Genomic DNA, 17750 nt, shown 5'->3' with positions numbered 1-17750 from the left:
CGAAAAGCCTTGGAAGAGATAAAATTTTCCATCGTTTGTAAATTTCAAGCTCTAAGCATGACTTGCCTGTATTAAAATCACCATATCATCTATTTTTTTAAAAAGCAACACTTGATTAAGAATGGAGTACTAGGGGTACACCAACCCTTACAAGAAACAAACCCAGCGCCAGACACCAACTAAAAGTTAACTACAAAGGAACGAATTTTGAATCCATTCGAACAAATTACACCTAATTTTGTCCTTCGAAACAATTGCAAGCCACCACCATGAACACCATATCGTCATAAAGAAAATTTCATCGGTATCGACAACGGCATTATTGAAGAGAATATCATTTATATGCTTCCAAATAGCATAGCCCAAAAATTCGTTAGCCATAAGGCTCCTAACCTGCCCCTTGTTGGATTCCCCGCCGTTCTTGCCTTCCAAGTTAACAGCAATCCGAGACAGTCTTCTACATCCTCTTCCGAATCAAAATGTAACCAGCCTTGCAACTTCATCCAAAGAGTTTTCAACACTGGACATAACAACAAAAAATGATTGAAATTTTCTTGTTCTGATAGGCGAAATGCGCACCTGGCCACTTGTTGAAGGAGAATGACACCTCTTCTAAAAAGTTGTTTCCTTGTAGGTAACCTGTCCAATAAAAGCCTCCCACCAAAAATTTGTAATTTCGACGGAACGAAATCTTCCCAAATGGTTCTAAATCATAAATTCCTCCTTGGTTCCATGCCCGTTTCATTTGAAACCTGATTGAGGATAGCATACATAGATTTCACAGTAAAACCTTTAGAGCTATTGAAAGGCCCCTTTAGAGAAATACCTAACATCATCATGTTCAGCTCTTCTAGTTCCGTCGAAGCCTCCCTCCCCAAGACCTCAAACCCACTTTTAACCCTCCACCGCCACCCTGCTGGACGCCAAACCCCCATGCTTCCCACACTTCCATATTAACACCAATTACCTGAAATAGAGCTTGAAACATTTCCTCGAGTGAACCTCTCATCAGCCACAAAGCTTTCCAAAATGGAACCGCATTTCCATCTTCCAACTTTACCGTGAGATTATTCAAAGTTCCTAATGGATCTCTACAAATCTCGAAGATGTCCCTCCACCACATCGAATTGTTCGGACTAGCACAACAGTCTGTACAATTCCATAGCCTATCTCTCAAATCACCATACCTAGCTTGAAGCAGCCCTTTCCAAATCGCATCCTCTCCACTCATGAAGCGCCATATTAAAAAGAGTGAAACAATCAACTTTAGAATAAAGGGTCACAATAAAAATAGCCTTCTCTAAAAATTTTGACATCAAGAGTTAGAGTAAACGGCATAAGCTTGGTAACAATACGGCAGAGCACGTTAATAAGAACTATAATAATAGATAAAGAGACCATCACCCAGTCTCTGATTGCAGTATCCAAGACCAGATCTTGCGCCATTATTCTAACTAGATATGCCCTCATATATATATATATATATATATATATATATATATATATATATATATATATATATATATATATATATATATATATATATATATATATATATATATATATATATATATATATATATATATATATATATATATATATATATATATAGTGAGAATGTCATTAATTACTTGGATATTTAATGAAACCTTTTAGATATCTAATAAGAACTATATAGCTTGGTAACTATATATATATATATATATATATATATATATATATATATATATATATATATATATATATATATATATATATATATATATATATATATATATATATATATATATATGAAGTCATTAAAGACCGAAGGGCATATCTAATAAGAACTATATTAAGATGTAACTTTATCTTATCAAAAGTTAGAATGTCATTAAAACGAATTTTAAGTTCAATATATTTTATATAAAACAATATATTAGGATGGGAATATTTGCCTCGCAAAAATACAACACATTTATTAGGGAATTTGTGACAAAAATATTAGTATAGAGTTTACTAAATTTACTTTTATCAATTTTAGGTGACGAAAGATTCCCTTATAAATTTCTTCGTTAATTTTTATTCATTAATAATTTATCATCTATTAAGTTTTTCCTCATTAAATCCATTGCAATTAGTGAAGGATTTACTTCCGTGATAAATTTCCTTCTCTAATTTTACATTTTTTAGTAGTGTATCTCAGTTGTCTAGTATTTCTCGTTTGGATATTAATTCACACTGTTTCAGCATATGAATTGTATCTAAAATGTGTTTACTATCCACTACTATAAAAATGAAATTTAGAGAGGGTTGAAATCCGTCACAAATTTAATGAAATTACGTCACAAATGTTTTTAGGGACGTGATTTGAAAGATTCAATATCAGTAACTAATTTTGATGTCGCAAAATAATTATGAGGGAACATGTCATTCGTCACAAATTATGACATAATTAAATCGTCACTAAGATAATATATCCCTCACTAACAATTGACCACTACAAAAAACATTGGTTAATTGTGGTTGATAATTTTGAAAATAGTGGCCATAATTTTACATGAAGAAAAGCGACTGTTTTAGAAAAACCGCCATAATTTTACATTGGTGAAAACGACAGTTATCTTTTTGCTAATAATGTCGGTTTAGATCGGAGAGTTTACATTTTAGTTATAAAAAATATACACATTGTGGTGTTTAAGAGCGCCATAATATTTCTTTTTAAAAAAAAAACTTTATTACATAAATCATTTCATATTCTTTTATTCGCCCTAATACTACTGACACCCATAACATTTATCATATGGAATCAAATCATGTAATATTCAAAACATATTTTCTCTCTCTTATTTATATATAATTATTATTCATAAAATATTGCATCTATGTGTAAAACATGAAAACCCTTATTAACTTGATCAATATATAGAACATGATTAAGAAATATTTCAAAACATTTTATGACAAAAAGTATGAGCATTAAACATAAACAATCTAATATTTCACAAGTTGTTTATTAACCCTCCGTTTTAAAATGAGTGTCGTTTAATGTATTGAAAATATATAGTGTACAAAGTAATAATTCAAGGACACAATTGTAAAAATATCAATTATTTTTACATTGTAGTGAGAATGACATTCATTTTAAAATAATTTTTTTTCTCAAAAACGTCATCACTTACCTAAGTGAGACTGATTATATCAGTGTATTGGAGCATTTTCCTAATAGAAACTTGAAAAGAAAATATGTTTTTTAACAAATTACAGCGACAGTAGCACAACAACTAGTACAATCAAATTAGATAATGTCATATATCTTATATACACGCAAATTAGGAAGGAAAATGGATGAAAATTCTAGGAAATAGAACTTCATGTAAAATCAGAATGTTAAAATTTGGCAAAATATCCTCCGATCACTTGGGACGACTTTGCTCCTCACTATCATCTTCGCTGGGGGTTCTAGTAACCTCATCATTACAAAAGGACTCTTCATCATCGCCCAACAACAACTTTTGGGGTTGTGATAAGTCACATTTTGTGAATTATTACATATCTTAATATTTCTTTTTTGATAAGTTAAATGGCTTTATAGTTGTTATTGTAGTAGTTCATTTTAGTTGTTTTTACAATAATTTTCTTTTTAGTTCTTTTTATAAGCTACTTTGTATTAAGTGGCACATGGGGTGCTAATCTAATACAAAAGGAACAAATACAAAATAATTGGAATCGAAAAACCAGCAAACACCCACCAAAACACACAATTAAATCTCCATTAGATCTGACGATTTTGCAAATCACAAGGCAATATCAGCATCTAAACCTCTATTACCAATAATCGAAAACCAATCCCACCCCGTTGATTTTATACAACTTAGAATATCCCCGACATCCCAAACCTTGTTAAAGAAAGTCAACGCAATCCTAGGCCTCCAAATATTTCAAGAAACGAGAAATCTATCGAGCTGAGGCAAGAGTGCAGTGGACATTCTAAGATGAAAAATTAGTCATAAAAGTTCATATATGCTTAAACAAGCTGGCAACCAAAAATCATTGTGATTTATGAATCAAAGAATTTAGCAACTATGGACACACACTTGTTTGATACATTGCATGAACATGAAACACAGTTCAAATGATTAACCATAGATGAAAAAGAAAACAAATAAAAACTATATCTCTAGCTCTCAAGATAAGAGAATTCATCTTAGATGACGGCATTACTATAGTAGTAAAAAACTTCAAAAGATTTTTGAAGAAGAGAAAAAAGAAGCAGAAGAGGCAGAAAAACGATGGAGAAAAATCATTCATTCCAACATGTTATAATTGTGGATAGAAAGGACATATCAAACTAAACTGCTATCTACTAAAAATGGCAAAGTAGAAACCAAAAAGAAATCAAAAGAAGAATAAAGCATATGTCGCATGGACCACATAAATAAATTGGTTCGAAAAGAACCTATAGATGGACTGCCAAACATGTGTTTCGGAAAGAACAAATTATGTGATGCTTGCTGAAAAGGAAAACAAAAAAGGGCTTCGTTTAATTCTAAAAATATTGTTACCAATGATCAGCTCTATCAACTGCGTCATATTGATCTTTTTAGCCCATCCCGAAACGCAAGTTTAAGCTGAAACATTTATGCTCTGGTTATACTTGGACAAAATTCTTATATTAAAAAAGAGACGCGTTTGCTGCCTTTCGAAAACTAGTCAAAGTTATTCAAAACAAAAAAAGGAATGAGCATTGCATCCATAATAAGCGATCATGGAGGAGAATTCTAAAATGAGGATTTTAAAATTTTCTATAGCGAGAATGGTATTCGGCAAACTTTTTTAACTCGACGAACTCCCTGAAAAAATAGGGTAGTATAGTGGAAAAATAAATCTCTAGTAGAGCTAGTGAGGACGACCGCTTGCTACGTATTGAATCATGTTTTGATACAACCCATTCTAAAACTGACACCCTATGAGTTATACAAGGGAAGAAAGTAGAATATCTCTCATCTCCATGTTTTCTGATGCAAATGCTTTATCCATAATAATTGGAACGATAATTAAGGAAAATCGAACCATGAGTTAATGAAGGAATATTTATAGGATATTCCACTTCAACAAAAGCTTTCAAAATTTATAACACAAAAAACAAAAGAACCGAAGAATCAATACATGTTACTTTTGATGAAACTGACCCAAAAATTATAAAAGCACATGTTGTTTATTGTACAGGTATCCTTGAAAAGACAAACCTATAAGATGATCAAGAACCAACTCAAAAGGATCCAAGCAGGTGATCAAACTCAATTCTAGAGAAAAATCAAGTCACTCCAATAGAAATTCAAGATCCTAAAAAAGAATGGAGATTGATAAAAGATCCTCTAATACAGAATTTTATAGGGGACATATCCAAGGGAGTCACTACAAGACGGTCACTTCACAAGGTACGTAATTTTGTGGGTAATGTTTCACAACTTGAGTCAAATGAATTCGACGAAGCCATTGTCGACAAATACTAGTCTCTTACTATGCAAGAAGAGTAAAATCAATTTGAACGAAACAATGTATGAGAACTTCTTCCCAAAGAGTCAGGTAAACATGTCATAGGAACTCGATGGGTCTTTCGCAAAAAGTTAGACGAAGAAGGAAATGTATTAAGAAACAAAGCTAGACTAGTTGTGAAAGGATACAATCAACTAGAAGGAATAAATTTCGATGAAACCTATGCACATGTGGAGAGAGTAGAAACCATAAGAATACTATTAGATTTCTCATGCATCATGGATTTCAAAATATTTCAAATGAATGTAAAAAATGTTTTTCTAAATGGATATATCCAAGACGGGGTGTTTCTTGACCAGTCTCCTGAATTTATTAATCCTATTTTTTAGACCATGTTTTTAAACTTAAAGCGGCACTATATGGTCAGAAACAACCTTCTAGAACTTGGTATGATTGTCTAAGTAAAAACAAACATAAGATAAAAATAAGAATATACAAAAACGTTTTGTAAAATTATAAAAATAATATCTCCATTGTGTAATACATTAAGTCTTTGATGTCAAATTCTCAGACTATATACACATCAAGTTATAGCGCGCGTCATCAAGTCACCAAAACCTTGAATCTAAGAAAATTTGTTATTAATTTGAAAAAAACCGTAATTTTAGTTTTATATTTTAAAAGTAATATTGATAAAAAAAATATTTCAAAAATAACATGAATTTTTTCTAATTTTTTAATTATTAATAAATTAAAAGAGTAGTAGTGATATTTAACATTTTGATATTCATTATTAGAGTTTTTACATGATAAAAATATATATTTTTACAAAAAAAGTTTATACAATTTTTGTAAAATAGTTTTAATTTTTAATATTTTTGAAATAATATCATTTCAAAGTATTGTTGAAAAAAGAAATGTTTAAATTAAATTTTGTTTATAAAAAATTATATTTGAATTAATTTTAAATAATAAAAGAATAACAACATTTACCTAGAAGAAAAACTAACAAGAAAAAATAAAGTAAATTTTCTATGTGAAAAATTCCCACGGATTGGAGATAAATAAGTAAAATCTAGCTAGAGTGCCGAGAGTGTAAACGTCACGTCACCTCTTTGAACATAAAACTCTGTCAAAATCAATATCTTGAAAACGCCATATTCGCACGCAGAATAACAAATCACACATAGAAATCTCTAACTTGATAATCCACGGCTCTCACTTCAAAACCATTCAACAATAAAACCCCACACTCTCTTTTGGTTTTTGAGCAATATAGCTTCCCATAGTAACTAGTATCTTTCACTTCTTCAATCCACAAACCTCTCTCTCTTCACGGGTAATCATCTCTTGCTTCTGATTGCAAATTATTATATGCTTATGAAGCCAAACACAGTTTTTTAGGTAATATGATTCTTTCCAAAATTGGTTTTTGCATGTTCATTAAGATTAACATGATTCATGTACAAAATATCTAAACACTATAATTAATTCATCATAAAACTTAATATAAAACTTTTTTTCTTTTGAGTATACAGGTAAAGGTGCTATAATGGATGCGAGATTCGAAGATGGAGATCATTCAAATGTGTAGGAAGACTTAAACATGGTACTATGTTGGTTGCTTCCAATTTTTGTGTATTTTAATGTTCTTTTTAAATTTTTCTTTATCAAATTTTGTATAAAAATTTAATTTCTCATTCTTTGTTTTAGTTTTTTTATAGAATATTTAAACCAAAAAGGTGGATAGTATAGCCACTGTTTGAGAATTTAAACCATTATTTTATGCATTACTACTTATCACACACGGTTTGAAAATCTTCTTGATATATTTCTTATTAGTTGATTTTTTTTGGAGTTTAAACACTAACGTGTGTAAGAAGTGGATGATTATGGCTTACCAATAGATTATATTAAATGGAGATGATGTTGATATTAATCGAATTTGTTCATTGATTAGTGGTTATATATATATATATATATATATATATATATATATATATATATATATATATATATATATATATATATATATATATATATATATATATATATATATATATATATATATATATATATATATTTATATACTCTTTTACTATAGATTATAAACTAATTTTATTTCAATTGATACGAATCATGTTTTCATCTGCCAAAACTCTTTTGTCCGTGCCTTGGGCTTTAGTCTAAATTGGCTAGATTGTTGGTTGATCAACTATCCTTCTTTTTTTTTAATGGTTTCTTATAACACATATAATATTGTCTTTAGTTGTTATATTAAATAAACCTACAATCACATTAAGGTTATAAGAAAGCATTTTAGTAGCTATAAAGTAAGGATTTATAAAAAAATTGAATATGATAATTGCTTTGGATCTACCAAAATGAGTTTTGATGAATCCAAAGTAATTAACATATTAATTTATTTTATAAATATTCAAAGCTAGTAAAATGTTCTCTTACAACACTAATATAATTGACGTTTGTATTAGCAGAACAAAGAGGTGTAATAAGTATTCATTCAATAAAGAATGGTTGCTGATGGACCTACAATACAGCCAACTTAGAATAAAGCCCAAGGAATTGACAGCATAGCTCTGGTTGATGACAACATAAACAGTGCAATTGAAAAATGAAATTATTTTATAATCCATAATAAAAACTAGTTACTCGATTTTATAGTTTTCTCAATTGTGATTCTCTTTTTTGAACTAATGTTTGAACATTTCAAATTTACGCAGTCTGGAGATACAACTGCTTAATGGTTGAAATTGGACCTTCATAATATTACAATTCTTTCTTTTTAGGCATATAGGCTTATATAGTTGCATTTGAATGTGCGAATGAGATAAAACTTAGCAATTGTTGAACTTTTATTAATTATTAAATTGAGATATCACAATATTACAAAGGTGTTATATCAACAAGCACATATATGGAAATAAGGAGTTTGTCATTGTGATTGTTGTCGGTTCATTCCTTCACGGAAGCTAGCTAGCATTAGCATGGATTGTTGAACATGGTTGACAAATAGCACGCGTCGCCATTAACGGAAGCAAAGTTGATCATATCGGTGAAAAAAATTTCTGGTTATTAACCTTGTTGATGATTTAAACCAAAAACTGAAGTGTAATAAACCTTGTGATTATTGTAAGTTTGTTACATTGAAATTTCTCATGAAAGATATAGAAATTTATCATATTGTTCCAACACAATTTGGGAACTCAATTAAGAGTATATTTTGCATAATAACAAAGAATATGTGAACCAAAAATATTCTTAAGTCCTGAAAGATAATATTGATATTGTTCATGAGTTAGTATGTGTGTATCAATTAAGTAAGAAAATATATATATATATATATATATATATATATATATATATATATATATATATATCACTAGTACAAAAATGTTAATTTACACCCATTTTTTATTAAATTTACACCCATTATTTTTAATAAAAATCGGGTGTATATCCACAGGGTGAGAAATGTATAACGAATTTACACCCGTTTAAAACGGGTGTAAATACGTTCGTAATTACTCCCTATTTTAAAAATATCGGGTGTAAATACGTTCTACGTTACACCCTATTTTAACAAAAATCGGGTGTAATTGGACGTAATTACGTTTTTAATTACACTCTGTTTTAATAAAAATCGGGTGTAATTGAGCGTAATTACGTTTTTAATCACACCCTATTTTAACAAAAATCGGGTGTAATTGGGCGTAATTACGTTTTTAATTACACCCTGTTTTAATAAAAATCGGGTGTAATTACGTTTTTAATTACACCCTGTTTTAATAAAAATCGGGTGTAATTTGGCGTAGTTACGTTTTAATTACACCCTGCTTTAATAAAAATCGGGTGTAATTGGGCATAATTACGTTTTAATTACACCCTATTTTAATAAAAAATCAGGTGTAAATACGTTCTTAATTACACCCTGTTTTAATAAAAATCAGGTGTAAATACGTTCTTAGTTACACCCTTTATGAATGAACAAATTATATTATATTTAATTTCATTTACACCCTATTTCATCTGCTAGAATACACCTAATTTTAGTTATCTCATTTCTTCTTATTTCTTGTACTAAGAATAATATTTTAAATACTATAAAATCTTACACAAAAAAATAAGGGAGAATTATGTATTAATCAAGAAAAGTATATCAACATACAACCCATAAATGTATTCACTAGTTGGCAACAACTAACAAAACTGATTAGATATTTGAAGCAAAGAACAACTAACAAAATCATATATTTTACATGAAGTCCAAACAAATTCACAAAAACCATCTAACTCAAAAGCCTGAAGTTAAGAAGAGGCCGAACAAGCTTGTTGTGTTCGAATGACAACTCCACCAATTCCACACATTGTCTCAGTTCCACTGCTCTATCCCTACGGTACTACTTGAACTTACCCATTCATGGCATTTCAGAGCAGCCTGCGTAATGTCTTCAAAACTTTCGGTTGGCATTCCTGTAAGGCGACCAAGTTCACTTTCATTAGGACTAAAAATATCAACACAATCCAGTAATTCTTGTGGAATTGGTGCATCGATTCCCCCAGCATCAAATATTACTGGGACATCAGCATTCCTTGCAGACTGTATGTACAAACAAGAGCATAGTACGGTTTGGCTAGTTAACAATCTCATGGATTAAAAATATAATTCACATGAAACATATATGTTCAGAAGTACAAGGGGCATTGATATCTGAAGCAAATACACGACAAATTTATTGTCAATGCAGTCACCAAGTCATAAATCATATTGATCAGGTCAGACACTACTAAAATAATCTCTTCTTATAAAGGGATCCACAAAATCACTCCAAGTGTGCTTCAACTAATTGTGTTCGGTTTTACGGACGAAAATATCAAAATAGATTTTTGCCAAGTTGTGCTTTGATCTCTTGCTGTAAGTTGATAGGGAGTGTTGCACATACCAGTTGTGCTTTGAACTCCAAAATGGTTATGCAAATAGATAGGGAGTGTTGCACATACCAATTGTGCTTTGATCTCTTGCTGTAAGTTCTCCATTTCTGATTTTAATTGATTGATGATACTTCTCTATGAAAACAAAAAGTAAATCATTATAAAAAAAAGCAGGAGACTGATTTGTATCCATACAGACAACTATGATACTGCAAATTAGAAACCCACTAACACGGGACTTAGAATAAACTACATTTGTCTTTCAAGACATTTGCACCAATCCTATAGATTACAGATATCCCCAATGACCAAATCATTTAACAGCTACAAATACCAATGTATCTAATAAATTGAGCAGATTCATCGGGAAAAAAATAGGAAAAGTGAAGCACCAAAACATCATACAATCGACACCAAGAAAGAAATGCTTAAACCATAACTAGTGAAACCCACCTGTTCTAAAGTAGAAAATTCTTCATGCTTAGCACCATGAAAACATGTCATAACCAATCTTTGCTCTTATGACTAACTAGTGAAGTGTATGAGAACTTTGAAACATTACATAATAGAGTAAGTATGTATGACTTATCTTTTCACGACGACACGGATGACATAGTCTAAATGGCATGCTGTGTAGGAATGCAACACCGCGGTGTAACCATGTCGGTTTATCCGGATTACCCGAAAGCTATTCCAATGGCATGCATCAGAATTTGGCACAGAGCCAGAAGAAAAAAAAAAGGAAAACAATAATAGAATATAGACTTTGAAAATTGAAACTCACGTGTATGACAAATTTTTACATCCAAAAACATAACAAATTAATAATGCTAAAAGGCATAAACTATCAGAGGAAATGAAGATTAACATATATAAACCACCATTATCCAACAATGCATCACATAAACAATCACAAAACTACTACCCCTAACTCTATAATCAGAATCTCGAACAAAATCAAAATCAAACACATACCCGACGCTTGCCAGCTTCCACATGCTCTTGCTTCGGAGACGAAGCAGAGTTGTTCGGCAGCACCTGAGCCGACGCCATTGAAACAAAATAAAACACATAATTAGCTTTAGTCATATTCACCTAACTCTAAGCACTTCTTTTGACTTCTCATTGGATGCATGTCTCATGCATCATTAGATTTTTTTATAATGAGCTTAAGCATTTAGAAATGATTCTTAGACAAATAGACACACCTTACCTTATTGTATTCTTTCTCTATTATTGTTCTGCCTTTGGCTAACTAATGATCACCCAAAGTTAATGACAATATTTCTAGCTCCATTTTCTACTATGCATGTGATCGAGAATTTCAAGTTTCACAAATATCATACTTTATGGTGATTAAGTAGTACTTTTTTAATAGTAATGAAATGTTGTTCCATTTTTTTAGCATATAAAATGTATTTATAATATCAAACTTCTCTTCATAATTCATCTAAATTTTAATAGCTAGCAAACTAACTAACATTTGCCAAGAAAGGTGCATCTGGTTCATTGCAATTTGCAAAGAACAAAAGCAATACTAGGAGACAATAATTTACTAAAATGACAAAAAAACCATGAACTGATATTGTCTAACAGTGACATGAACATCTATATGACATGTTTCAAAACCAAACTATAAGTTATACCAACCAAAGTATAAGGAAAGACAGTCACAACTTTAGTATCTTAATCAAGAAAGAAAAAAAGACAGGCCTACAAGGCTAAGGTAGTGCATGTCATATGGGCACTATGATTTTCAACATCATCATAAACACCACTGGCTTCATATTTTATCATACAAAAATAAAAAGAAAAAACAATTAGCTCATTTTCCAAACAGAATATAAACAAACACTAACCTCGTAGAATTTAAGTACAAACAATTCTTGGAGGATAATAGATAAGTCACTTACAGTCTTTTCAAGGCCCTTCTTTATCATAGGGTCGCATTCAATAACACCATATCTCGTACTTCCATTGCAACAGAGTCCCAACATGACATCCTAAAAGTAGTCAATTTTTACCATTTTCAATCTCCAATACAATACTTGTCCATAAAAATTAAGTATAACAGCAGAAACAACAAATCATGTAAATTTCAAGACAACATTATCTTACTTCAATCTTCAATACAATACTTGTCCATAAATTTATTTGATTTGTACCTGGGAAAAGATTATAAACATGATTAGCTTAGGAATTACAATTTCAACATAAGTCTCCAACTGAAAAGGAACAGAACAACATAATGAACAACAATATATATGAGACAAAAATATATATATTTAGATATTTTGAATACTATATAGTACAAGTCACGTGGTTTCTGTGTTTTACTATACCACATGAAAGCCTTTGTAAAATAAACCAAAACCACACGTCGACTAACAATTATAAGTGGTCCTCGCAATCTTTTTTTTCGCTTCCAAAAATCTTACCACCATTTTTAAATCAACCTTTCGGTCACTTAAATTGTCGGTAACAAAATACTGAGACTACATTTGAACTCCACAGAACACCCTCATGCATTACATCTTCAGTAGGATGCTAAAACTTTTTTCAACAAAAACTTATGAAAAATATTCAGAACTGAAATGTATAAATAAAATGATACAAAACTAACATATTGAAAATATAAGTTGAGCACATGATGGATTGTGTGCAAACTTCATAACAGAAGCGTGATCAGCACACAATTCAGGACCTTCTCCCTTCATCCCCATTCTCCCCTCTCCTTCCTAAGATAAATAGAGCAACTCATGTATACCACCAAGAAATCTAAGGACACCAACCTACTATTGTTTCTTGAGAGGCTGGGAAGATTGCTGAGCATCTCCTATAGACTGGTTTATACTAGCTTTGGCCTCGGCGAGAAATTTAGGATCAGGCTCATGTTTATCTCAATTCTCATGTGTCGAATTTCACATGATTGTTAAACAGCATGAAAAAGCTCTACCATTAATTTGAATGCAAAAACATCTAATTTCACATTCCAAGCATGTAGTGAGTTAGGATATCCATATTCTAATATTAAAATCAACAAATATTTGCATCTAGATTCCTTTCTGAAGTTACAATAAGATTTGATGGATTGAGAACCAGTGAAAAGTTATATAAGCAATGGGAATTTACCTCGGGAATAGATCTAGCAAAGGCGTCGTCCATGTATGGAAAATTGGATGGGAGACAAGAGCCTTAGAAACTAGGCTTTTTGTTATTAGAATTTTCAAATGGAATGAGAGAAAAAATGTGTGGGTATCATGCCTAATTTTTTCATCTATTTTCAATATTGGTGGCTTTGAATGTTCCTCTGACACCTACTACTGATGTGGGATTGCACAGATTTTATAATAACGCAATGTCGTTTTGAGCCTATTTCATCCCAGTTGTTTTCGGATTTCTAGGGCTCAATGCCAGTTAACACAACTTGACACTTGCTATATTGATAGCACGCAGTAGAAGACCCCCTCCTTGTAAAAATAGTAGGGCATTAGATTAAACTTCAATGTAAAACAAATTTAAAATTCATTTCATATACTAATTTCTAAACCTCCTCTTTCCAAAATATACAGTTTCTTCATAAATCTAAAAGCTAGTGCAAACGGATGAGGCAAGGGAATTTGAAAAATGCAATAGGAATCTAGCATAATCTCAAGTTGAATCATACAATGGGAATCTAAAGAAAACACTAGCTGCAATCAAGTTATGATGTTTCTACGAGCCTTTTTTTTGTATGGAACACAAACTACATTCAACTTGACTAGACCACAATAAACAAGAAATTTTATAAAACTGAGACATTTCATATTTCTCTCAATAATAGCTTTCCTCTGGTTCAATAAATATATAAGGGGTCTATGAAGCACGGACATCGCAAAAACGACAGCAACACTGACATGTTGACACCGATAAAAATTTGAAAAATGAATAAATTAAATGTAATCACAAATGTCGGAGACAGTTTCCGAAACTAACACAAACATACCTTCTTTCAGAGGTGTCGGTTTTACAAAGTAAGGAATCAATTAAACCATTTCTTTTTCTAACATTCTATTGCAAGAATTACTACTTCAAAATGAACATCGAAATTCGAAGATAGATTCATTCATAACAAGCAGTCTAAAGGTTCACAAATCAATACACCAAATTCAAACATATCAAACAGTACAGAGTCAGTGATTGATGAAAAATCTCAAATCATATCAAATGGAAAACTAATTTGACTCAATTTATGCAACAATAGCAAAATTCATGAACAAATGGAAATTTGTAAATCATATCTACAGAAACATAGCGAACAGATTCTACCTCTAACGATGAGCTGCTTGGCTAACTGGCTCGCCGGTGTGAAGCATAAGAAATAGGTGTGAATAGAAGAAGGTACGAAGGATGAAGAAATGGAAGATGAAGCAAGGTGCAAGGGGATCAAAAATGGTAAGTTCTTGTCATATTTAGGGTTTTGGTGAAGGAAATGAACTGAAACAAGGTTCCCTCGATTTTGGGAAGCTAGAAAACCTAGGTTTCGTGCACTGCGCGCGGAAACAAACAGTAACAATTCTAATACGACTTTGTTCTTCGATTCCATTTTTGGTTAAATTTGTTGAAAACACTGGGTTTAGAAGAGAGTCTTTTGAAAACTGAGTGTAGAACGAGAGTTTTGTTCAATACTATGAATTAGATTATTTTATTTAGTCTAATAAATTTGTTAGTATATACGATTAGATTATTTTATTCATCTAATAAATTTAGATTCATTAATATTTAGTTAATAATATTTAACTTATTTATTATTATACCATATAGATTATATATTTTGAGTTATAAAATTAAATAAATATTTTAAATTTATATAAATTTACACCTTTTTTTTGGTTTAAAGGGAGTAATTGAAATTTGATTATAATAATATTTTAAATTTAAACCCGTTTTTAAAAAATTGGGTGTAATTTATTACCTGATAATGTTTAAAATGATACTTTATTTACAAGATTGCCATCGTATTTCTCATTTACACCCGTTTTTAGTATATTGGGTGTGAATTTTAAAATTATATTAATCTTTTTGCATTAGTGTATATATATATATATATATATATATATATATATATATATATATATATATATATATATATATATATATATATATGAGATTAATTGTGTTAGGAATCCGTTTGCAACTAATTCTTGGCCGTTCAATTTGCTCTTGTAAGTGCCAAATATTCACTATATATATCATTGCAAGAAATTAAATTAAGGTGGCAATTCAGAATATTAACTAGCCAAATTTAAGTGATCTAATTATTGTAAGGTTTATGGCTAAGGATGTATTTGTCATGAAAAATATTGTATAGATATTAAAAATTTTATTTCTATCTTGCGATGGGTAAAATTAAATTAAGAAAATTAAAATAATCATGACCCTTGATGGAAAGTCATGAAATTCTAAACATGACTCTTTATGAAAGGGCATGTGATTATTATAAATAAGGGGTTATGGGCGAGACGGGACAAACCTGGAGACGCATACCAATAATTTTGCAAGAAAGAGAATTACGCGGGGGGTCAGCATACTAGGGAGTTTGGACCTAAAACTTTGGATCATTTCGGAAATAAAATGCTGGCAAAACAAACATGTTCGTACAACCGGCTAGTTTTGCCATCATGTCAACAAAAGAGGTATTATTCAACTAATGTAGAGAATGTCAATTTCAAAGTTACAATATTTATTTTATTTTATTGGTTAAGATTATAAATAGTGAATATATGTATTAATTAATAAATAAATAAATCATTATTCATTCAATATTCAAAATATAAATTTTAATATATAAAGAAATTTTGGTTACTATATTATTTACCTTTGCTTAACTTTAAATAAAGAATTTGAGGTCTTTATTTTTACCTTAAATAAAAAATATCAATGATATATATATATATATATATATATATATATATATATATATATATATATATATATATATATATATATATATATATATATATATATATATATATATATATATATATATATATATATATATATATATATATATATATATATATATATATATATATATATATATATATACCACTACCATGTGATTGATTTTTTATTTTTTACACATAAATTAGTTTTTCATATCATTTTTTAAAAAGTCAACAATACTAAAATATGCATTAAATTTTTTATTAAATGGGTTACGAATGGTAATTTGAATGTTCATAGAATGATAATATTTGGCGTATAATTTCAAAACCTCATTTTATTTCTACATTTACATGTAACTCAACAATGTTAGTAACATATCTAAGACCTTATCCTTAATATTGGAACTTCACCATTTTTAATAAATTGAAAATAAGGCGATGATATCTGAAAGATTTGAGACAACTTATGTCAAAGAGATTACCTAACTCCAAATTATCATAGTAAGAGATCATTCAAAGAAAATGTGATGTGCAAATTTGAATACATAACCAAATAAGATGTATTAAGAAAATGCGACAATCTACTTTATTTCTTCATGTATGAAGAAAATATTTTTCATAGATCGACTTACAATCTTCCATTGTGTACATTATTGAACTAAAATTGAATGAAAAACAATTCTTCTTAAAATGGATCTGAAATTGGGTTGAAAGACAATGCTTTCTAATATGGTTTTGATGATAACACAATATAAAAAAACAATTTTATTTTATAATGTTTGTTACTTGTGTAAATTTTTTTAAATAGATTCTATGTTATCTAATTTTTTTAAAAGAGTAAACAAATTCTACCTCATTATTATTTGGGATAAAGAAAATTGTTAAAATATCATCATCCTATGTACTAAACATTGAGCAGTTTCGTACTACACAGTGAATTAAGATATCATCAACCTACTGTTAGCTGGAAATCTCAGCATATCACAAAGAAGATTGAAAAAACACTTAGTAGAACTTGGATAATTCAACGAATGTGTCAAAGTTCCTGTACACTCAGTAGTGTTTAGGACTTAGTAATTTTAAGAGCAAAATGAAGACCATTTCGTCAAAGTCATATCCAATGCGGAGCATGGTTAAATAACTAATTTTTGGTCTTATCTACATTTGACGGACGTGTAGAAGCAAGTCTAAAGGCGCTACGTATGCAAACAAAGACATGTCAATTTCAGGAGAAATGACCGTTTGTTACAGTCATTTTGATTTCAGTATGAATATGAATTCTAGTGTTATATTTCAGTGTGTTTAATTTACTACAAATAAGTATCTGTGTAAAGTGAAAAATGAGTTTGATTGAGGGCATTGTATGTATGCCAACACCATTTTATTTAATGCCAA

At 29.9% G+C, this 17750-nt stretch overlaps 2 long non-coding RNA genes across 3 annotated transcripts; one reads left to right on the top strand and one right to left on the bottom strand.

The window, feature by feature from the left end:
- The first annotated feature begins 6600 nt into the window (after positions 1–6600).
- On the top strand, positions 6601–8754 carry LOC131623783 (uncharacterized). 2 transcript variants are annotated; one of them, XR_009290303.1, is made up of 4 exons: positions 6601–6882; positions 7017–7087; positions 8220–8242; positions 8286–8754. It is a non-coding gene; the product is annotated as an uncharacterized LOC131623783 (long non-coding RNA). The 2 variants fall into 2 exon arrangements; XR_009290302.1 differs by having other exon boundaries at positions 6608–6882; positions 8220–8754.
- A 3600-nt stretch (positions 8755–12354) lies between these two features.
- Positions 12355–13901, bottom strand: LOC131623782 (uncharacterized). Its single transcript, XR_009290301.1, has 3 exons — positions 13561–13901; positions 12547–12593; positions 12355–12431 (listed from the first exon to the last, which is right to left on the bottom strand). It is a non-coding gene; the product is annotated as an uncharacterized LOC131623782 (long non-coding RNA).
- Positions 13902–17750: the final 3849 nt, after the last annotated feature.

Source organism: Vicia villosa, unplaced genomic scaffold (genome assembly GCF_029867415.1).
Source record: "Vicia villosa cultivar HV-30 ecotype Madison, WI unplaced genomic scaffold, Vvil1.0 ctg.000078F_1_1_1, whole genome shotgun sequence".
Lineage (NCBI taxonomy): Eukaryota > Viridiplantae > Streptophyta > Magnoliopsida > Fabales > Fabaceae > Vicia > Vicia villosa.
Note: the sequence above shows the minus strand (reverse complement) of the source record. Positions and strands in the feature narration are given on the sequence as shown.